General features: G+C 42.6%; 1 long non-coding RNA gene across 4 annotated transcripts in view; it reads right to left on the bottom strand.

Annotated features, from left to right (window-relative positions):
* The window catches only part of LOC147357624 (uncharacterized), a 301,874-nt gene extending 287,348 nt beyond the window's left edge, over positions 1–14,526 (bottom strand). For 2 of the 4 annotated variants that reach the window (XR_015141499.1, XR_015141494.1), the window contains exon 1: positions 14,120–14,508. This is a non-coding gene — a long non-coding RNA (uncharacterized LOC147357624). Of the gene's footprint in view, positions 1–14,119 lie in introns of all 4 variants that reach the window. The other 2 variants (XR_015141493.1, XR_015141498.1) reach the window with 2 other exon arrangements.
* Positions 14,527–23,978: the final 9,452 nt, after the last annotated feature.

Genomic DNA, 23,978 nt, shown 5'->3' on the forward strand with positions numbered 1-23,978 from the left:
TATTAACATATCCATTCTACCCTTGCAGAAATTGATCATGAGAGTTTAAACTCTCTGGCCACACAGCACATAATTTAATTTGTGGAAACAGGACTCAAAATTCAGTCTTTTTGAATCACCCTAGGTCAGTCTGCAAAAAGGAAAAGAGTAGAAATAAAAATTGCTCCAGGCGAGAGAAACAGCAAAATATATCACACAATGTTGATGTGGAAGCAAGTATGATCTTCTTCTGAGCATTTCTTACTTTTTGCCTTACTCATCCCTTCTCAAATCCTGAGTCCTGAGATGAAGGTTACCTCAGAGATGGCAGGAATATAGTTTGCTGACTACAAAGAAAATGTACACATTTCTTTTCAAAGTCCTGATCTTTTCAAACCAAAGTAACATCAGTTATTACAGGGATGTTCACAGTAATATTTAATTCCTACACATTGGATGTGAAAGTGTTTTAGTCACCCAGTCATGTCCAACTCCTTGAGACCCCATGGACTGTAGCCCACCAGGCTCCTCTGTCCCAGGGATTCTCCAGGCAAGAATTCTGAAGTGGGTTGCCTTTCCCTTCTCCAGGGGATCTTCCTGACCCAGGGATTGAACCCAGGTCTTCTGCATTGCAGGCGGATTCTTTACCGTCTGAGCCACCAGGGGGGCACTTTATTTATCCACAAGATGATCCCTTCTTTCATGACAGACACTCAGGATATAAATCTTTTCCACAATACCGTCATGCTTTGTTTCTAAAAATCAAATAACTCTTTAAGGAGGCTCTGAGGCTCTGTTAAGACTCTGAGGTGGCACACAGATAGTTTATCTGGCTACAGGGAAGATGAAATGGGCTACTCTTCTCCCAGAGTTAGACAGTTCCAGTTAGAGTAGGTCCAGGTTGTGAAAGACCCTCCAATCCACCAACCCCACCATCCTGCTCTCCTACTAACATCCCAGAAGCCCCTCCATACATCACACCAGGAAAACAGAGTGGGTCGCAGAGTGCCCGGTATGTATAAGCATGAACTCCACTAGCCAGCCTCACAAATAACTGCTATTCTAATGCTCAGCCCAGAGTACACTATAATGGTCGGTGATACATAAAGTGGTAATGATGACTTGTTTTATTTCACTCCCTGTAAAGGATGACAAAGAATCTGTACATGAGTTGGGGTGGGACTGGAGACTGCTATATGGGAAGAAGGGAGAAAATATTCACCAGCGATTTTTGCCCTGCTTCTTAAGGCTTTTTTACACTTCAGATGGACTGACCTTAGGTATAAAACATATGAGTGGAAGCTTAGAAGGGTACATGTTTGGTTTAACTCAAATTCATTCCATCAATACCTTTCTAAGAGGAGGGGCAAATTTTGACTCATGTGCCTCTTACTCTCCAGCTTCTGCTTTTCAGGGGGTGGTCTTGGTATAAAAAAGTGACCCCACATTTCTGGGGTGTTGTGTACTGCAACCTGAATCTGGAGCCAGAAACCCTAGACTCTGCATTTGCTGTTTATTAGCCATGTGATCTTAGCTGGGCTAATAAGCCAGCATTTCTACAACTATGAAAATAAAAATTGTTATGGAAATGAAATAAAGTATATTAAAAAAATTTTGAAAACTTTAAAACACCCTTCACGTGTAGCACATCCACTCACTTCACAAACGTGTCTCCATCTAGGTGAAAGTAATAAATAACCAACATCCTTCCTTGTATAAGTTTATAACTAGAATTTCTAAGAAGATATAAGCTATTTTCATGAGGAAGAAAAAAATGAAGTGGGCATTCAAACAGTTATCTAGGAAAATCAGACCATGGAAAGGGTAACTCAGTCTGTTCTAGGCACGGAGGGGAAGGAAGCTTTATGTTAACGTGGTTCGATTTAATATTGCGCACATCAGTCACTGTAATCACGGTGCCAGGACTGACACAGGAATGCCCTGCTGTTGAAAATCTCATAAAGAAGAGAACAGGACTTCACCAGTCGCCCCCCAACCACCCGCCCAGAAGAGTTTTCCATCATTTCGTTAAAAGAGAAAAAAAAAAAAACCTACCACATCCTGCTCAATAGGGTGACTGGCTCCTGAACAGGCAAGAGATTATTTCCAAACACATTCTTTCCTTGCTTTTCCATCCCCATGGGGCCCTGCTATCATTCCCGGCCTCCTGAAACCCCGTGGCTGCAGCCTCCATCTTACTGAGCAGATTTTCAAGCAAAGTCTCCTTGTTGCTGTGCCTGCCTTCCGGAGCTGCCGGCCGGCCTGCCTGTCGGGGGGTCCAGGGCTGAATTTATTTCCCACATCTTGGACGCGCTGCTCTCTCGCCACCCTCCCTCTTTCCCCTCAAGCCCACACTCCCCTCCCTCGCTCCCCTCCCCCCTCATTCCTAAATCCTACAGCCATGACAGAAATAAATTAGCTAGAGGTACAGGTCACACCTTGGAGAGCAGTAAACGTTCTGTGGGAAATCAATAGAGAAGATGGGATTCTCAAACAGCTGAAGCAGAAGGAATGATGCATTGATGGCTATACATAAACCAAACAAAGGAGCCCGAGAGCAGCCTGCCAGGGAGGGGCGGGTGCTCTGTGGGTTCATTCATCCCAACACCTGAACCCAAGACAGCACCGCAGAAAAGACACATCCCAGACACCTGTGCATCTGGAGCTTTTTGCCTCGGGGATGCTAAAGCTTGCTTTGCCAGTATTTGTGAAAATTAGAAACGATGTCCAGATCGTGAATGCTAGTGCTGGGGGCCTCCTGGATGCCCTAAGCAGAGTGTGTGAGATCTGTATCTATTCCAGGAAGACATCTCTCTGGCCGCTGACAGCAAAGCCAGGGAGGGATCACCTAGATCGTTAACTAAGGAAATAATTCCTAAAGCCTGAAGGGTGATGCAACGGAATAAGCTTTAGGCTCTCTCGGACCTGGGTTCCAGTCCTGGCTTCACCACTTGGCAGCAAAAGGATCTTAAGAAAGTCGCTTTTATAAAATGCCAACATGAGATCTACCTTAGAGGCAACTAAGAGGATTAACTGGATAATACACATAAATAGGCATAGAATGGATGCTAGTTATTTTTCCTCCCTCCCTCAGCCTGATTATTGAGTAGCTTTTCCACTGCTCTTGAGTTCTCCAAGTCTTTTCACCACAGATCGCTCACAAAGGTGAGGGCTGATGAAAATTTAATCTGAGACAAAGTTCAGGGTCCACCAAAAATAGGAAGCTCAGAAGGGCTTTTGGTATCTCCACGTATCAGCTACCAAATGCCACCTCAAATAAATAGCCTATGTTAAAGTGAGATGCTTGCTATGTGAACACAGTGTCAAAACAAAACCCTATGCCTAAGCACCTCATGGAGAGAAATTCTGGAATTTCCATTGCTCTGTTCCAAGAGCCTATTTTTCTCCTGTATCTGTTTCCTTGTTTGTTTGTTTGTTTTTTTTTTACTTCCACAAACTGCATTTATTCAATGATATTACTCTCTTTTTCTTCTCAGTTTGAGCCTAACCTTCTTCCTCATATGCAGCTGAATTTCAGTAATGAAGCACTTTCAGTGTCTCAGCCCTCACAATTATCTAATAGACTGAATTTTTTTATATTCTCAATTTTGTAATTGCACTAAAATACCTTCCCCTTGCAGCTCAGTTGGTAAGGAATGGGCCTGCAATGCAGGAGACTCGGGTTCAATCCCTCGGTCGGGAAGATTCCCTAGAAAAGAAAATGGCAACCACTCCAGTATTCTTGCCTGGAGAATCCCATGGACAGAGGAGCCTGGCGGGCTACAGTCCATGGGGTTGCAAAGAGTTGGACACGACTCAGTGACTAAACTACCACCACCACACATAATACAAATGCTACCGTCTTTACCGGTTTTTAATATACCGCTTAGTAACACTAAGCACATTGACATTACTGTGCAACCATCACCACAATCCATCTCTAAAAATTTCCATCTTCCCCAGCTGAAGCTCTTGTGCCCATTAAAGAAAATCTGGCCGTTCTCCCCTATCCGAGCCACTGGCAACCACCATTCTACTTTGTCTCTATGCACTTGACTTTGGCAGGGACCTCCTGCAAGCGGAATCATGTAACAGAGGCATACCCCGTTTTCTTAGTTTTATTGTGTTTCCATTTACTGGGCCTCACAGATACATTGTGTTATTTATACATTGAGGGTTTGTAACAACGGTGCCTTGAGTAAGTCTGTCGGCACCATTTTTCCAACAGCACTTATTCACGTAATGCCTCTGTCACATTTTGGTGATTCTCACAGTATTTCACTTTTTGCTTATGATCATATTCAATATTTGTTACAGTGATCTGTGATCAGAGATCTCTGATGTTACTACTATAATTGGAGATGCCACCAAGTGCGCCTAAATACGAGGCAAATTTAACCAATATACCTCCTATCCCTTCTGACTGCATCACCAACCAACTGGCTCCCAATCTCACCCTGTCCTGTTGTGTGTGTTTGTGTGAGTTTCTCAGTCATGTCCAGTTATTTGTGACCCCTTGGACTATAGCCTGCCAGGCTCCTCTGTCCACGGAATTCTCCAGGCAAGAATACTGGAGTGGGTTGTCATTTCCTTCTCCAGGGGATCTTCCCAACCCAGGAATCAAACCTGGGTCTCCTGCACTGCAGGCAGATTTTTTACTGTCTGAGCCATTGGGAAAGCTCCTATTTCCCGAGACACAGCAATAGTGAAGTTAGGCCAGTTGATAACCCTAGAGTGGGCCCTAAGTGTTCACAGAAGAGCTGCATGTCTCTCACTTTAAATCAAAAACTAGAACTGATTAAGTTTGTCAAAAGTTAAGCGCCTGAGCTCCCCCGGTGGCTCAGTGATAAAGAATCAGCCTGCCAATGCACGGGACGTGGGTTTGCTCCCTGATCCAGGGAGATCCCACATGCTGAGGAGCAGCTAAGCCTGTGCACCACAACCATTGAGCCTGTGCTCTGGAGCCTGGAAGCCGTAATCACTGAGCCCATGCGCCACAACTACTGAAGTCCGAGTGCCCCAGAGCCTGTGCTCCCACCAGAGAAGCCACTGCAAGGAGAAGCTCATGCATTGCAACTAGAGAGTAGCCCCTGCACGCCACAACCACACAGCAATGAAGACCCAGCGCAGCCAAAAATAAATGAATAAAATTATTTTAAAAAAAAGCTAAGCCCCTTGTGCCCAAGTTAGCCACGTTGCAAATGCAAAGTAAACATTCTTGAAGGAAATTAAAAGTGCTACTAAAGTGAACAACAAATGATAAGAAAGTGAAACAGCTTTATGGCTGGTTTAAAGAAAGTTTTAGTGGTTTGGATAGAATATCAAACCAGTCACAACATTCCTTTAAGCCAAAGCCTCATCCAGAGAAAGGCCCTAATTCTCTTCAATTTTATGAAGGCTGAGAGAAGTGAGGATGCTGCAGAAGAAAAATTTGAAGCTAGCAAAGTGTGATTCATGAGGTTTAAGGCAAAAAGCCAACTCCATAATCTCAAAGTATTTTACAAAATGAAGCAACAAATGGTGATAGTGATCCAGAAGATCTAGCTAAGACAATAAAGATGGCTACAGTACACAACAGATTTTCAGTGCAGACAAAACAGCCTTCTCTTGGAAGATGCCATCTAAGACTTTCATAGCTACAGAGGAGAAGTCAATGCCTGGCATTAAAGCTTCAAAGGACAGGCTGATTCTGTTGTTAGGGATGAATTCAGTTGGTGACCTTAAGTCGAAGCCAGTGCTCATTTACTATTCTGAAAATCCTAGGACCCTAAGAATTATGTCAATTCCACTCTGCCTGTGTCTTTTAAATGAAACAAAGAAGACTGGATGAGAGAATGTGTTTGTATCATCATTTACTGAAAACTTCAAGCCCACTGTTGAGAATTACTGCTCAGGAAAAATATTACTTTTGAAATATTACTGCTCACTGACTATGCACCTGGTCACCCCAGAGCTCTGAGGGAGATGTACAATGAGATTGATGTTGTTTTCATGCCTGTTCATACAACATCCATTCTGCAGCCCATGGGTCAAGGAGTCATTTTGACTTTCAAGTCTTATTATATAAGAAATACATTTCATAAAGCTATAGCTGCAATAGATAGTAATTCCTCTGATGGATCTGGGAAAAGTAAATTGAATACCTTTTGGAATGGAAAAAATGCCATAAAGAGCCTCTGTAATTTCTGGGAAGAGGTCAAAATAGCAACACTAATAGGAGTTTAGAAGAAGTTGATTCCAACCCTCCTGGATAACTTTGAGGGGATCAAGACTTCAGTGGAGGAAGTAATTGAAGATGTGGTAGAAAGAGCAGGAGAACTAGAATCAGATGTGGAGCCTGAAGATGTGAACGAATTGCTGTAATCTGATAATAACATTTTCAGGGATGATGAGCTGCTTCCTGCGGATGAGCAAAAAAATAAAAATGGATGCTTAAGATGATATCTACTCCTGGTACAGATGTGGTGAAGACTGTTGAAATGACAACAAAGGATTTAAAATATTATATAAATTTAGATGCTAAAATAGCTGCAGGGTTTGAGAGAACTGACTCCAATTTTGAAAGGAGTTCTACTGTGGGTGAAATGGTATCAAACAGCATTGCATTCTACGTGCAGTACTGATGGAAGGAAGAGTCAGTCTACATGACACGCTTCACTGTTGTCTTAACTTTAATAAATTCCCGCAGTCACCCCAATCTTCAGAACTATACCCTGATCACTTAGCAGCCATCAACGGTTTCCACCAGCAAAAAAGATTATGACTCACTGGACAATCAGATGCTGCTTAGCATTTTTTAGAAATATTTTCAATTAATATATGCACACTGTTTTTAGACATAATGCTATCTCACAGTTAATAAACTATAGTAGAGTATAAAAACTTTCATATGCTCTAGGAAACCAAAAAATTTGTGACTTGCTTTATTGCTATCATCACTTTACTGCAGTGGTCTGGAACCTAATATCCAGTATCACTGAGGTATACCTATATTTGTCTTTCTATGTCTGATTTGTTTCACTTAGCATAATGTCTTCAAGGTTCATCCATGCAGTAGCATGTGTCAGAATTTCCACCTTTTTTTTAGATTGAATAATATTCTATTGTGTGTATATACTGTTTTTTGTTTATCCATTCATCTGTTGATGGTCACTTGGGTTGCCTCCACCATTTGGCTCCTGTGAATAAAACTGCTGTGAACATGGCTATACAAATATCTCTTTGAGATCCTGCTTTTATTTATTTTGCTTATACACTCAGAAGTGGAGTTGCTGTATCATATGGTAATTCTAGAGCTGCCCTAGTGGCTCAACGGCAAAGAACCTGCCTGCCAATGCAGGAGACGTGGGTTTAATCCCTGGGTTGGGAAGATCCCCTGGAAAAGGAAATGGCAACCCACTCCAGTATTCTTGCCTGGAAAATCCCATGGACAGAAGAGCCTGGCAGGCTACAGTCCATGGGGTCGCAAAAGAGTCAGTTATGACTGAGTGATTAAACAACAACAACAATGGTAATTCTATGTATGACTTTTTGAGAAACTGCCATACTGTTTTCCATAGCAGCTGAACCATTTCACATTTCTACCAAAAGTGTGCATGGTTCCAATTTCTCCACATTCTTGCCAACACTTGTCATTTTTTTAAAGTAGCCATCCTAATGGATGTAGTGGTTCTATCTTCTCAGAGAGTTTGGGGGAAATATGCATGTGTCAACAATTTGTCTGGTACGCTGACTTGTTGTTAATTTCTAGTTTGCATACAGGAACTTCTTATGCTCACACAAATGTTGCTCTGGCTACATTTTCTATATAGGCGTCCTGTCCTTTCAAAGTCTTTTGGCTTCCACTAATTTAGGAAATGTAAAGTTAATTTGGGCAATTCAAGAGACTTCAGGGGAAGGAAACGAAATGTCCATCAATAGATGAATGGACAAAGAAAATGTGAGATACACACACACACGGAATACAACTCAGCCACAAAAAAGAATGAAATTTCACCATTTACGACAACATGGATAGACCTAGAGGGTATTATACTAAGTGAAGTAAGACAAAGTAAATACCAGATGATCTCACTTACGTGAGTAATCCAAAAAACAAAAAATAAACAAAGAGAACAGAAAGAGACTCACAGATACAGAGAACTATGATTTCCAGAGAAGAGAGGGGTTGGGGTACGGGTGAAATACGTGGAGGGGAATAAGAGGCACAAAGTTCTAGTCACAAAACAATTCATGAGAAAGTAATATACAGGATAGGGAATATAGTTAACAATATAAAAACTTTAAATGGTAACAAACGGTAACTAGACTTGGCATGGTGATCATATCACAATGTATGTAAATGTCAAATCACTGTGTTGTACACCTGAAATTAATGCAATGTTGTATGTCAACTCTATTTCATTGTTGTTTAAAAAAATAGTTTTTAGTCCTCTGATTCAAAGCGGTTTGTCTAGCTCTGTTAATCATGCCACCTACCATTTAAGTAAGTGAGGTAGAAAGGCTTTTTAGAAGCAAAAGAGTGAAACACTAGAACTCTGAGATAACAGCCAGGGGATAGGTGTAAGGCAGATGCTTGCATAGCAGCCTACATTTTTCTAAATCACTTTAACCGTTGATCTTCCCACCTGAAGGAATTCCTGCTTAGATTCCACTTTTCAGATGTGAAAACTGAGGCCCTGTGAAGTGAAATAATTGACTCAAAGTCACACAGCTGGAAGATTTCAGGGTCAGGACCCAAATCCCAGTCATGCCACTCCAATCCTGTTTTTAAACATGATACTACCTAATAATGACTGAGGTCTTCATTTCCGAAGCTGCAAAATTTTAAGGATCTAACTGTAGGCAGGGGGTGGGGGATAATTTCTATCTGTCGTTCAACAGCTCCCCAAAGGCAGGCAGTGCATACAGCATGAAGCACTATCTCTTCCTGGGACCAGACTTGCCCAACTCTGGACAACTCATGTTGATGGATCCAGAATTAGACAAGAAACAGGTATCCTCCATCTGAGAAGCTTGGAGAAGTACTACTCAATAACCAAGTCTACTGGACCACAGTCATCTTTTTTCCACCTAAAATGCTTTGTGGGCGCTTTCCGATTACACGAGACAAAGTATGCCCGGTTGTTCAATTACATGAACCCTCTTTGCCGTGTGTAGCTGGCCCTGGGTATCCACAGGGTATCAGTTCCAGGAACCCCCACCTTCCCACAGGTACCAAAATCCACACATGGAGACCTCCGTGTTGGTCCAGTGGCTAAGACTCTGCACTCCCAACACAGGGGGCATGGGTATAATCCCTGGTAGGAGAACTAAGACCCTGCATGTAGCAACTAAGAGTTCACATGCTGCAACTAAAGTGTCCTGCAGGCTGCAACTAAGACCCAGCACAGCCACACAACTGACTAAATAAATATTTTTTTAAAAAATCCACACGTTTAAGCCTTATGTACAATAAGGTGGTATAGCTGACCTTGGCAGACAATCCCTGGTTGGTTGAAACCAAGGATGCCGAACATGCGGATACAGAGGACCAACCATATACTTCTCCCCTCAGGGCAGATTTCCTCCTCTTTAAGCTTCCCATGGATATTGTGAACTTTGAAGACTGTTGGTAAAATAAAATCTAGTGTTGGGTACATAACAGATGCTCAAGAAATTGAGACCCAGCTACACCATCCCCTGGGAGTGACCTTCCCTTCCCAGCAAGGACAAGTGGCTGAAGGCCATGGCAAGGCATCTGAAGGAGAACACAACTAAAGAACTTAAGAGGATTACACCTCTCCTCATCCTCCACTGCTCCCACAGCTTGCTTCATGCTTCTGCTTCTCCATACCTGTTTTGTTAGTCTGTGCTTCCCTTTACAGGCACCATCTATTCAGCTAGACTGAACATGTTCTGAGGGAAATGGCCCTGCCCTCCACTGCATTTTGCAGCCCTGTGATGGTGGACTTGGGGCTTCCCAGGCTCAGTGGTAAAGAATCTGCCTGCAATGCAGGTGAGGTAGGGGGCGTGGGTTCAATCCCTGGGTCAGGAAGAACCCCTCGAGAAGAAAATGGCAATCCACTCCAGTATTCTTGCCTGGTTCTGGCGGGCTACAGTCCATGGGGTTGCAAAACGTTGGACACAAATGAGCACGCATGCATGCCATGATGGTGGATTTACATTTCTCTATCCAGAGAATACTCAATGAGAAAGCATTGGCTCGGTCAGAAACAAGCCCTTGAGTTCTCTAGGGGGATCTTGATGATACAATGCCAAGGGTAACCCCAGGAGCTTCAGGGTCCAGATAATCCATCAGTATAAACAGCCAAGCTGGTGCTGTTCAGAAGGGCCAAGAAAAACAAACTCATGACAATCCTATGGCTTGCCTGTATGTATGCCTTCCCTCATTTGTCTATACCTACCAGACCCATGGTCTGAGAATAACTCAAACTATCCATTCTTCCCTTCATAGAAGATTCCTCCCATGCTAGGAGCCTGCATTTGAAGGCCCTCAGAGATAACTAGATGTTACCCAACAGCACTGGTCCTCTTAGACAATGTCCTCCCTCCAGCCTGTCCCTGAACAGAGACCAAGGAGACCCCTGCTCTTATCTCAGTTATCTCCTTGGGCCATTCAGCACAGTTTGAGTTTTTAGTCAATATGCCTAACTCATCTGATGATGCTAACTCACCATCACAACCATCCTGAAGATCTAGGAGTTGAGCTAAGAGCTGATTGAAAGTGAAAGGGCTAGTTGTTCAGTTCTATCTGACTCTTTGCAACTCCATGGACTGTAGCCCGTGGAATTTTCCAAGTGAGAATACTGGAGTGGGTTGCCATTTCCTTCTCCTGGGGATCTTTCCAACCCAGGTCTCCTGCACTGCAAGCAGATTTTTTACCTTCTGAGCCACCAGGGATTGGGAATCCCAATCAGAAGAGCTGACACTTAGCTTGGGTAAAACAGAACACAAACAACGAGAGCATGCATCAAAACATGTTCAAAACACTGGAAGGTTTACTCTGCAAGAAGCATCATCTCATATAATCCTCATGGCCAACCCTGTGCTAGATACCCCCAATCTACATACAAGGAAACAGAGACACAAAGAAACTCAGAAAAGTCTGTGCACACTAAGCCCATGTGACACAAACTAAGCCCATGCACCTCAACTACTGAGCCCTAGAGTCTGTGCTCCACAGTGTGCCACCGCAACGAGAAGCCCGTGAACCACAACTAGAGGAAGCCCCACAAGCAACAAAAACCCAGCACAGACAAAAATAAAAAAAAAGGATAATTTTAAAAGGCCATGTGCTTTGTCGTTACTCCATATGGCATATACCTAGAGGTCCCACAGTCAGGATTCAAAGCTAGCTCCCCAATGCCCTGAGTGTGACTGTGGGTGATGTACATAACTTTTCCAGCCTGAATTTTCTCCTTCACCACGGGACTAACAAGAAAGTTCCTGGCACTACCACTCATCTTACATTCATGAATCATGGAACCCCTCCTATTGTATTATCCCTACACATCAGGAAGCCCAGAGGGTCCCATCTGTATTCAGGAGGGTCTAGAACTTCAGATCCTGAGTTGGGCAACCTGAACTCCCATCCTCTTCCTGACCTCAGGGAGCAAGTCATTCAATCTTTTGATGTTCATCCTTTGTCATAGGAAAATGTCAACACTGGCCGGATCTCTTGTAATGAGCAGTGTTGAAGCTAAGATAAAAGGAAAGAGGCAAAACATCCCTGAAAGATTTGCAAGCACTTCTCCAAGTTAAGAAACCATCCTATAAGGGATTTAGTTAAGAGAAATTGTTGCACAAAATAACTACCATCATCTAAAATGTCAAAGTGAGTGGGAAAACTGACTCCAAGATACAGAAACTCAGCCCAGACTGCTCTTGATTATTGCACAGGTAGAGTCCTGAACTGGAGCTTGACGGCTCTGGCTGCTGGTTCTAACTCGGCCACTGCTCTGGATGAGCCACTAGGCTTCACTGTGAAATAAGGATATATGCTTGCCTTCCCCAAGCCCAGAAGGTAGGGTGTGGGCAGGATACAGAAACATTCATAGCATTTGAGACAAGAAAACCTCTAGAAAGTCAATTATATGCATTTTTTTCAATGTGATGTCAGACTTTCTTTTTTCCTCCCACTCACTTTCCCTTGTCACAGTCTAAATTTTATCCAGATGTGAACATGAAGAGGCCTGTTTTTGTTTGTTCTCTGCCTCTATGCATACCCTTTCATTTTCCTTTGTGCCTCAATAGGTTTCCATACCATTCTTTAGAACACAGGCCATGACAAGGGGAACAACGTTGCAGAGGGATGCAGGGGAGTCAGGAAAAAAAAGAGGTATAGAATGCTCCAGAATGTGTGTTTCCTCTCTCTTAACACAGACAGAGGCAAGACAGTGAGAGGGTCCTTGAGTCCAGACGAATGCCATCAGCCATGCAAAGCCTCCCAGGCAGCACTGTCCCAGAGCCCACAGTGCAAGTGGCGTGCACACGTACACACACACACACACTTTCATGGAAAACTGTGCTCTCCCATCCCAGAAAGGATTTGTTGTTTCAATTAAACCCATCAAGATCTACACCACATGTTAGGAAAGAAAGGAAAAACCAAATCAAGCCTGAATTACTTTGGCTATCTCCTTGGGGATCGATCTATATCAAATAAACCACCATCTATGCATTGGAGAGGCTTTTACTTATGAAAAACAGAGGCAGGTGCAGAATGGCAGCAATGGTACTAAATTGAAACTCCGAGAGCAGAAGAAAGTGGATTGAGATGCATCCACTTAGCTCCTCTACTTATGTCGAAATAGCAGGATGGGGAGCGAGCAGATCACGGCCCTGGTGGGGTCTGGGTCTGGCTTCTTCGTCCTCGTCTCCCTGAGGTCCCTTCCCTCCGAGTTTGCTCACTGTTTCAGCTGCCCAGTGAGAACAGATGGACAGAAGTTAAAAGAACAAGGTCAGCCCCTCAACTAAAGTCTTATTTCACATGCTGCCCCACCTCTATCATCCCTTCCTGGGACATAAAGATGGAGAATGAAGGGCAGAGGTGTGAATGCATTTGATTTCCTATGAAACTGTGGTCTTTTCATTTACATCCCCTGAATAGCTGGCTAGTCTGATTTACACATTGATAATATGTGATGCTTTGTATTCCAGCAAATATTTAATCCCTGACTGATCAATAATCCCTGTCTGGCTGTTCTTTTTTTGAAAAGAAATAAATCCCCTTTTTACTCTTAAAATTCTTGAATAAAATTAAGCTGCTTTAGCCCAGGATGCACTGTTCCTACGTGAAGCCATGTGGTTTCATAACCTCAGTCCTCGGATGTTTTAAAGGGGCTGCCTTTGCCAACTTGCTATTTCTGAGATCTCAGCAGCTTTCTAATCTGACTTTTCTGTGTCATCCGTTGATATTCAAGTCTGATCTTCCCTTTTTTAATTAAGAAAGTAAAATTATTAACCAAAAATCAGTGAATATATAGCAGGCAATATTTTTGCATTTACTTCTTATTTTCACCAAGAAGGTCTTGATTTTAATTCCTTCATTACAAACCTGTTTCTGCCTTTCTAAATACTCTTTCCCTCCAAAACTGTATTTTAAAGAAAAAAAGTTCCACTCCTACACTAATTCTAAAATAAAATCTGTACTCCTTTCCCCTTTTCTCAGCATTAGAGTTGAACATTACAAAAAATGCACATTAAACATAGAAAGAGGTGGCTCTCCTCTCTCTAAAGGGCTCCCAGTGCAGCCTCAAAGCCCACCAAAAGTTCCAAAAACAACAGCAACGGAAAACAAACTCTCTTTCATCTTTGGCAGCAACAAAAGCAATAACTTTCACCAAACCAACCCACGCCAAGAATTAATATAATACAGAACACATCCACATTCAGACCATTATGGCTACATCAGCTTACCACAATATTTGTTTGAAAAACACATAATTTGCGGTAGAGAGAGAGAACCTCTAATACAAAAAAGAGGTTCTTTCAAATGCAAATGAACCAAAAGACATATCTTCCCTGTGTTTGGAAAATCGCTCCAACATATGAAAAACATACTTTTTGTGTGGAAAAAAAATTTTTTTTGATGTACACCCACTTAGTTGAAAAGGCAATTAAATTTGCTGTAGATTACCTTAACAGTTGAGAAAAGTTTAACTTCTGGCTCCAGAAGTCCTAAGGACTTTATTAGCAGACCTAAGTAGTCTTCTGTTCCCAGGTAGCAAAGTTTCTTTTCTTCTCCACTGAAATGCTCGTGTGAACACTGAAGGACATTGTATTACTGAACTGATCGGAAAAAGATATTGTTTCCAATCCTCTGGCAGGAAGAAAAGAGAGAGAGAAAAGAAAGAGAAAGAAAGAAAGGGAAGAGAGAGAGAGAGAAAAGCAGGGCAAAATGCAGTCTAATCGAGCATTCTTCCTCGTGGAAAAAAAAAAAAAAAAAGTAAATCCAGGATTCTGGACCGGGTTCAAACATAGCTTGACAGGCTACAGGAGAATTTACACTGAGCATGCTTAGCCCCGCACGGCTTGCATGAGACACACTTAATGAATATTACTTCCTTCCCACTGGCTATTCCTGCTGGAAGTCCACACCCACTCCGCTTTCAGAAGTCAGGAATTTAGCTCCAGCCAAAGTCCAGAAAACACGCTTATGCGGAGACAAGGCCTCACCGATCCATAAACTTTCAGGTTATGACCTGCAGGTCAGTTTGACAAATAGAACATGAAGGTGAATTTTTTTTTCTGCCCTTGGTTGTGTTCCCAGCTTTGTGCCTGTCCTAAACTGCAGTTCCCCTGGAGAAGAGAGAAATTGCTTTTTTTCTAAAGAACACCACGTCTTAAACGCTAGTGTAAAGGCCTTTCCAGATGAAGCTTCCAAACCCAGATTAGAATAAAGGTCATCTGTATATGAGAACACACTGTGACAATGCTTGGACTTTCAGGAATTTTTTTTTTTTTTAATTTCTGCCCCAAATGTATTCTTTCTGATAACTTATACATCATGTCTTTCTAAAATGCTATACACCAGTAGACAGTGTTAAAATATGCTCAAAATTCAGATTTAATCTGTCCTGCTGCCCAGGTCATACTTTGAAAAAAAAAAAAAAGGTTTTAATTTCAAACAATGCTTTCCCTTTCTCTAAATCCCTTTGTCATGTTTAATGATAGGAGGCCTGAGATTCTGAAAAAATGTAAAAATGGACTATTTCTCTGATAGTCCAAGAAGGCAGTATTTTTACCCTGCAAATGAAAAGGGTTGAAGAGAAAGACCTTAATATAGACAGCATAGTAATGAAAGGTAATGAATAAATAAATTTTATATTTAAAGTAATCATAATAACAAAATATCTTTTGTTTTTCTTCTGACATTTTCAGGGTACCATTCATGGGTTTCTGTGCTTTAATTAGAAATATGATTAAATACTCATTTGGAATTAAAGTACTTATTTGCCTAGACACACACACACACACCAATTTGTGTTTGAAAAGAAATGACGCCACAGAGGATGAAAAGCAACAGAAATTTCCTAAGTGTACAGGGAAATATGATGCACCCAGCCTCTAATACAAAGCCTGCCTAACTAGCATTGATTTCATGGATTAACACAGGGGCTTCTGTATACCTTACAAGTAAACCCATTGCATCTTCATACCTGTAACATTTTTAGCAGCTACTGAACGGCTAGGACGTATTTCCTTACATAAGAGCCTTGCAGCATAAACTGTCTCCTTGCCTGCTGTTGAATGAATAAAATTTCCTCAGACACATTTTCCTTCCTGTAATTATGAAGTCTGGAGTGAGTACAGACTCACTATGAGGGATGATGGGGGTGTTTTATTTGTTTTAGGCTTTGCCTAAGGGAAAAATAAGATTTAGCCCCCTGTTGCAAGTGTGTTTATTTGTCCCCTGTTACAGAGCAAACTAAGTTTGCAGCATGGACTTCCCTGCTGGCTCGATGGTAAAGAATCTGCCTGCAAGGCAGGAGACATGGGTTCGATCTCTGCGTCGGGAAGATCCCCTGGAAAAGGAAATGGAAACCCACTCCAGTATTCTTGCCTGGGAAATCACATGGACAGAGGAGCCTGGCGGGCTACAGTCCATGTGGTCACAAAGAGTCAGACATGACTTAGTGACCAAACAGCAAAGTTCGCAGCAGTTAGATGAAGCCCAGGAGAAATGGAATTTCAAAATATGTAATAGGGCTTCCGTGGTGGCTCAGTGGTAAAGAATCTGCCTGCCAATGCAGGAGACATGGGTTTGATCCCTCATCCAGGAAGACTCCACATGCTGTGGAGCAACTAAGCCTGTGAGCCACAACTGTTGAGGCTTTGCCCAAGGGAAAAATAAGGTTTAGCCCCCTGCTCCAAGTGTGTTTACTTGTCCTGGTACAGAGAAAACTGAGTTTCCAGCACAGGCTGCCACGTTGAGCCTGTGCTCTAGAGCCTACGAGCCACAACATGCCACTTGTGAAGCCTGCACACCCCAGAGCCTGCGCCGCAACAAGAAGCCCACACGCCACAGCTACAGAGGAGCCCCTGCTCTCCTAACTAGAGAAGAGCCAGTGTAGCAACAAAGACTCAGCGCAGATAAAAATAAATAATTTTTTAAATAAAAAAGATGAAATAATCTCATCGCCTGCCATACAGTAAAATAGGAAGGACACTTGTTCATTTAACTGAAAGAGATAAGACTAGTGATCAGAGAGGCCCCACAACACAGAGATGAGGGACCCTTGATCAAGGCTGGTGCTCTGACCTTAAACAGCCAGGCCTCCCTGCCATCATGGTACAGTGGGTTTGTTTGTTTGTCTCTTCTCATGAGAATGAGCACTCATCTTGAATTTAAGGGTGCTGTTGACGGAAACAATCATGCCTTTTTCAGCTCGAATTTTAAGACAATTTTATGCAAAGGTATGATGGTTTTTATAATGACAGCACACTCATCCATTTAATTGAAAGAACATTTAGTGAGCCCTTACTCTGACACTCATTTGGGCCCTAGAAATTGGGTAGTGGCTGAGATGGACATGGTTCCTCCCCTGGGGGAGCTCATGGTGAAAGTATAAATAAATAACCATGTAAACAAATATGAACGTGAGCAAAGGGAAGGAATCAAAGGGAAATGACGAGAAAGAATAAGCTACGAAAACCGTGGTGGGTGGGTGGGTGGGTGTGGGTGTGTCAGGGCTTGAAGCCACAAAACCAGGAAAATGTGAGGCATATTTGGAAAACTAATTATTTGCCAATCTAATGTGTGTTAAAAAAGAAGGGTGGTACCTTTAGCAGAAATCAGGAAATCTGGAGAAAGAAAATCATGTCTAATATATGGTTAGCTCAAATATTTACTGGATTGAGTATGTTGAGTTTAAGGGTTATAAGGATATCCAGCCTACACTATTATTTTATTCAGAACTATGAGTAACTATTAGTAGAAACCTGATTACAGTTTCTTAAGTACCCACAGGTTTGTTTTTCCTCTCATTTAAAAGAAATTCAGAGGTTGACAGTCCGAAACTTGGCCACTCAAGTCTTTGTAATTTTTTGGTCTATCATCCTTAATGCACACTGTTCCTGCTTTGGTTTGCTTTATAGTCCAACATGGCTGCTGGAACTCCAACCATCACATCTGCTTTCCAGAATTTAGAAAGAAGCACAGGTGAAGTAAAAAGTAAAAATGACTACTGTAACAAACTACCTCAAATTTAGTGACTTAAGAAATATAAACACATTACCAAGTTTTATAAGCTAAAAATCTGACTTGGTCTCTTTCGGATATCATTAAAGTGTCAGAAGGGCAGCATTTCCTTCTAGCCTATAGGAGGGAACCTATTTCCTTGTCTTTTCCATCTTCTGGAGGCCACTGCATTCCTTGGTTTGGGGCCCCTTCCTCTACTGCGGTTGAGTCCTTCTTATGTTGCATTACTCTGAATTCTTCCCTCTCTTTTACTTTTTGGGATCCATGAAATTACATTGGGTGTACCTGGATAATCTAGGATGGAGCTGATAAGCAACACTCTATCTGCAACTTTAATCCTTTTCCATGTAAGGTAATATATTTAAAGGCCCAGGGATTAGGACCTGGACATCTTTGGGGAACATAAGCCTGCTTTCTACACTTGCCTTCAGCTGATTTACCTATCTTCAGCTGATTTACCTATCTCAATATAGATTTCTCAAAAGCTTTATCCAGTGTCTCTCTCTCATACCAGTGGCCCCTTCTTTGACAATATTGCAGTCTTTCCTGAGGAATGAGGAAGGCTAGATGTTGGATAGGCAATCAGCAGCTTCTGACACAAATATCTAGCATTTGAAGCCAGAACCAAGCTTGGATTATTGCAAAAGCATCTTAATCAGTTCGCCTTGTTCTAGACTGTACGGTATGTGAGCCACTGCAAGTTTAATCTTTCTAAATCACATATGATTAAGACCATTGGTGTTTTTAAATCTCCATCATTTCCCTATTTTCTATGAGACAAGCCAACTGCCTTAGCTAGATGCATAGGGCTTTTCATATGCTAATCCTTATTTATCTTTTGAGATTAATTTCTACCACTTGCTCTAGCTCCAACAACCCTTCAGCCCCTCGGGAGCCTACAAGTTGTTGGTCCTGCCACTTTTTCACTATCCTTATCCCAACTTTTCTCTTGACCAAGGCATGGGCAACCATCAGAGTTCTCCCTCTGTGCACACCCTCCATTCTCCTGATCCTCTCTCAAGTCATCACATTCACAGAGCAGAGGGGATGCTGTGGTGGCCTGGAAGAGTCAGTTCTCAAGGCCCCCAGTACAATACCCAAGCCAGCAGGTGAGGGGGGGATTTGCTGCTGAGGGCTCACAGATGAGTCTCTCCCTGAGCACTGTCCTCAGCCAATGGGAGCCACTTCACCAAGGCTAGACCGCATCCCTTGAGACAGCCCACATCCTGATCGGTCCCTGAGCAGGTGCAGAAGCCAGGCCCCCTGGCTTCATTTGGAACAATACTGCCCGTTCTCTGGCAATAGCACCGCACTTCTACCTCCCTCTGCCCCACCCTGCTACCCTCACTCCTTCACAGCTATTTCTCCCAAGAGCATCCCCAAAGCTCCCTACATACACGTATCTGCCTCCAAGTGTGTTTCAAGAAACTAAACCTAGAGTTACCATATGATCCAGCAATCCCAGTCCTGGGCATGTATCTGGAGAAAAACATGGTTCGGAAGGATACATGTACCCCAGTGTTTATTGCAGCACCGTTTTCAATACCCAAGACATGGAAGCAACCTAAATGTCCATTGACAAAGGAATGTATAAAGAAGATGCTCTGTGTGTGTGTATGTGTGTGTACATATACATACATACACATATGGCATTCCTCGTGGCTCAGTCAGTAAAGAATCCACCTGTAATACAAGAGACATAAAAGACATGGGTTCAATCCCTGGGTCAGGAGGATCCCCTGGAGAAGGAAATGGCAACCCCACTCCAGTATTCTTGCCTGGAGAATCCCATGGACAGAGGAGCCTGGGAGGCTACAGTCCATGGGGCCGCAAAGAGTTGGACACAACTGAGTGACCAACACACACACATAAAACATATATATTATACATACACACACATAAACACACAATGGAATATTATTACTCAGCTACAAAAAAGAATGAAATAGTGCCCTATGCAGCCAATGGATGGATTGGAGATTATGATACTAAGTCAGACAGAGAAAGACAAATATCATGATATTGCTTATATACAGAATCTTAAAAAAATGATACAAATGAACTTATTTACAAAACAGAAACAGACTCACAGACTTAGAGAATGAATATATGATTACTGAAGGAAGAGTGGGGGCAGGGATAGATTGGGAGTGTGAGACTGACATATACACACTGCTATATTTAAAATAACCAGCAAGGACCCACTGTATCGCACAGGCAACTCTTCTCAGTATTCTGCAATAACCTAAATGGGAAAAGAATTTGAAGAAGAATACATGTTTATGTGTAACTGTATCACTTTGCTGTACGCCTGAACCTAACACAGCATTGTTAATCAACTATATTTTAATATAAAATTTAAAAAAAATTTTTAAGACATTCTGACCCAAGACAATTGGTCCCACGAGTTCTTGGAAACAGACTCTAAAATAAATTTTGGAGCCAGATCACCCACCAGCTAGCTGGCAGTGAAGACCCCATCACCAGGGTGAGAGGTATGAGTGGCTCCTGGCATGCTCCCATGGTACAATTGTTGTAACTTTCACCAGCAGTAAACTGGATAAGTTGCTGGTGTAATGAAATGCATTAGGAAGGATATCTCAGGAACATGAAAGACACAGACCATGAAGTTGAATAGCTGTTGTTGGGGGTTACTGATGTGAGGAATGACAGTGAAAGGCTGTGGGTGATTAATCATCAATTAAAGGTTAAGTGTGAAAGTCAGTAGGCCTCTTCAGATGTATTTAAAGAGAACTTCTCTTTTGCAGCTGGAGAAACAGAAAGCTGAGGACTAGGGCAACTTAATGATAGCTGCAGCAGAATTCCAGAGGAGGTTGAATTCTCAGCCCCTGGGGAACTGCTACTCCACAATTAGGAAGGAATGGAACCCTGAGTCTGGGGATAGGGACACGTACGGTGATGAACTTGAAAATCTAGAATCTCTAGATACCTATGGACTTCCTAGACCTGCAGCAGTGGCCCACTCTTCTTTGTTAAAAGCTGGCATTTATGCCTTTATAAGGACATTCATGCCTTTTTTAGGTCTTGGTTTTACAAAAGAATATGTACCACCTCTTGAAGGACTGCCATGGAGCTGACTGATAAAAGATGGTTCTCACTAATCCTTAGGGAAAGATGATGTGCAGCCAACAAAGAAGTTGCTTAATTCAGAGAACCAAAAGAAATCACGCGTGGATCCTAGGAAACTGAAGGTAGTCACTCCAATCAAGAGTCAAAATCTTTTGGACAAATCCAGAACCCATTGCTTGAAACACAGGCTGATTTCCCATGAAGAAAATGTATGGAATAAAGCAAGTATTTGTTGTTTTTCAGTCGCTCAGTTATGTCCAACTCTTTGCAACCCCATGGACTGCAGCATGCCAGACTTTTCTGTCCTTCATCATCTTCCAGAGCTTGCACAAAGTCATGTCCATTAGTCAGTGATGCCATCCAACCATCTAGTCCTCTGTCGTCCCCTTCTCCTCCTGCCTTCAATCTTTCCCAGTATCAGGGTCTTTTCCAATGAGTCAGCTCTTCACGTGGCCATTGGAGCTTCAGCATCAGTCCTTCCAATGAATATTCAAGCTTGATTTCTTTTAGGAATGACTGAGTTGATCTCCTTGTTGTCAGCAAGTATATGTGAAAATAATTTTCCAATCCTTCCAGAGAAACCAAAGTGAAAGAAAGTCATTTACTAAGAAGATGGGAGTAATGAGGCATTCTGAGGACACTGAAATCTGATATCTCCAAGGCCACTCTATGAGAATGGGAGGATTTGAGGACCAGGTAATACATGGAGTCTTGTCCCAGCTCCAAATTACAATGGGTCCACTTATTCAAAGACCCACCCAGTGGTCATTTCTCTGATACCTGAATGTGCAATCAGAATGGACATACTTGATAATTGACAGGATCCACATATGGTTCCTTGGACTGTGGAATAAGATTTATCAACTGAGAAATCCAAGCAGAATCCTCTAAATCTTATCCTCTGGCTAAGATAATAAATCAAAATAGTGTTTTATCCCAGGAGGCAATGTTAGAGATAACTTACCCTAAAGACCTGAAGAATGCCAGGGTGATGGTCCCCATCATATCACATTTCATGCAACATTCTGACTCCTACAAAAACCAGACGGATTGTGATGTATGACGATGATATTCAGCAAATCTGACCAAATAGTAACCCTGGTTGCAGCTACTTTTCCAGATGTTGGATCTTTGCTGGTTACACAGCCTTAAGCACATGGTATTTGGATACCAACTTACTTTGCAAATGTGCTCTTTTCCTTCTCTATTAAAAGTAGACTCAGAAAGAGTTTGCATCTATGTGCAATGGAGAAAAGAACACAGATACAAGTTTGCCCCAAGGTGACCCTTCCCCTTAATAATGTGTAAAAGGACCTGAACACTTTGGACTCTTCACAGAATATCACATTATTCCACTATATTGATGACATCTCATTAGCCCAACTGGGTGGATAAGAACTAGCAAGTACATTATTAAGACATGTATGAAAGAAATCCAACTTTCAAAGAATGAGGGGACCACCGTTCTTACAAAGAATTTAGGCTGAAACACCCTGTCTATATTAAAGTTCATATTATTGTATCATGTACCTTCTACTACAAGGAAGGAAAAAATGCCTGGTAAACCTCTCCACATTCTAGAGGCAGCATATTCCACTCTTGGGATGCTTCTCTGACCCAATCACTGAGCAAGATAAAAGTCTTTCAGCTCCAAGCAAGGCTTAGAACAGGAATCAAGACCACACTGCAGGAAGCCAACCACTTGGGCCATATGACCCAGCAGAGTCATCCATCATAGGGACTTTACACCAAACTTAGATAAAAAGAATCACAACACAAACTCTTAGGCATCTAGAGCAAGGCTATGCTTTCTCTAACAGATAACTGTAATTTATTTGACACAATGTTCCTTGCATTGCTACTGGACCCTGGTTGAGATAAAGAATTTGACCATTGAACATTAAGAGGCCATGTGGCCAGAACTATCATTATGGGCTAGATCCTGCTAGCCATCTGGAGAGATCTATGTTTTATAAGGTCCAGAGGACCCAATGGCAATTTGCTGTAAGATGGAAGTGGTCTACCAGGATCAGGCATGAGCAGGACTGCAGGCAGGTACAAGTTGAATAAGCAGAGAGCCCCACCCCCTGTGTTATCCCCACAACTGCACCAACACCTGTCTCTAAGCTCATACCTATGATTACATGGGGTGCAGGATCGCTCTGGCAGGGGATGAAAAAGTTGAAGTTTGGATCACGGCTGCATCAGTTCAATATGATGTTACAAGATAAATGAGGGCCACCGATGTATTATAGCCTCACTCAAAGGTGACACCTAAGACAGAGGTAAGAGGAAGTCCTCCCAATGTGTAGACTTCAGAGGGAGAAGTTGTTCATCTACTTTGTATGGAGAAAGAAGTGGCCTGAGATGAGAATACACATGACCCGAGGGCAGTGATAATGAATGTGGCTTGTTGGGCAGAACCTAGGAAGTTGGGAAGATTGTGGATCGGAGGCCAGGGGAAGTGCTGTGTGAATGGAAGTATGCTCCACTGTGCTGATCAGTCATGTCCAACTCTCTGTTATCCCGTGGACTATAGCCCACCAGGTTCCTCTGTCCATGGAATTTCCCAGGCAAGAATACTGGAGTGGGTTGCCATTTCCTACCCCAGGGGAATATTCCCAACCCGGGGACTGAACCCACATCTCTTGTATCTCCTGCATTGGCAGTTGGATTCTTTACCACTGTGCCACCTGGGAAGCCCCAAATGGAAGTATGGAAGGATCACAAAGTAAGGAAGTCTTTATTGCTGGCTGTGCCCACAAGAGGGCACCCACCATGGAATAAGCAATAAACAACTAAATGGACTGAATAATTCTCCCAGCCACTGTTAGTAGTCATCCCAGGGCCAGCATAACAGGCTTCTGAATAGAGTAGCTACGGTAATAGTTAGAGGCTATTCGTGAACCCGCCAGCATGAAACACCAGTCAGCTATGCCAATCTAGCTACCGAGGCTCCCTACTGATGCTGCCAAATGCTCAACTTGCTAGCAGAAGAGACTAATATAACAGGCAGCCACTGATGTGCCCCTATCACTAGAGGAGACCACTAAGACACTGGTGCTAAGTTTACTGCACTGAATCTCTTCCATGCTAAAAGGAATAGCAATTCACTTTCACAGGAAATCCAAACCCAATGTGGGTTTGCCTTTCCTGCCCAAAAGACCTTGACCAGCACTACTAACCAAGAGCGTCCGGAATGTTT

Source organism: Bos grunniens, chromosome 15 (assembly GCF_055505025.1).
Source record: "Bos grunniens cultivar Pamir isolate PY7600 chromosome 15, Bosgru_T2T1.0, whole genome shotgun sequence".
Classification (NCBI taxonomy): Eukaryota; Metazoa; Chordata; class Mammalia; order Artiodactyla; family Bovidae; genus Bos; species Bos grunniens.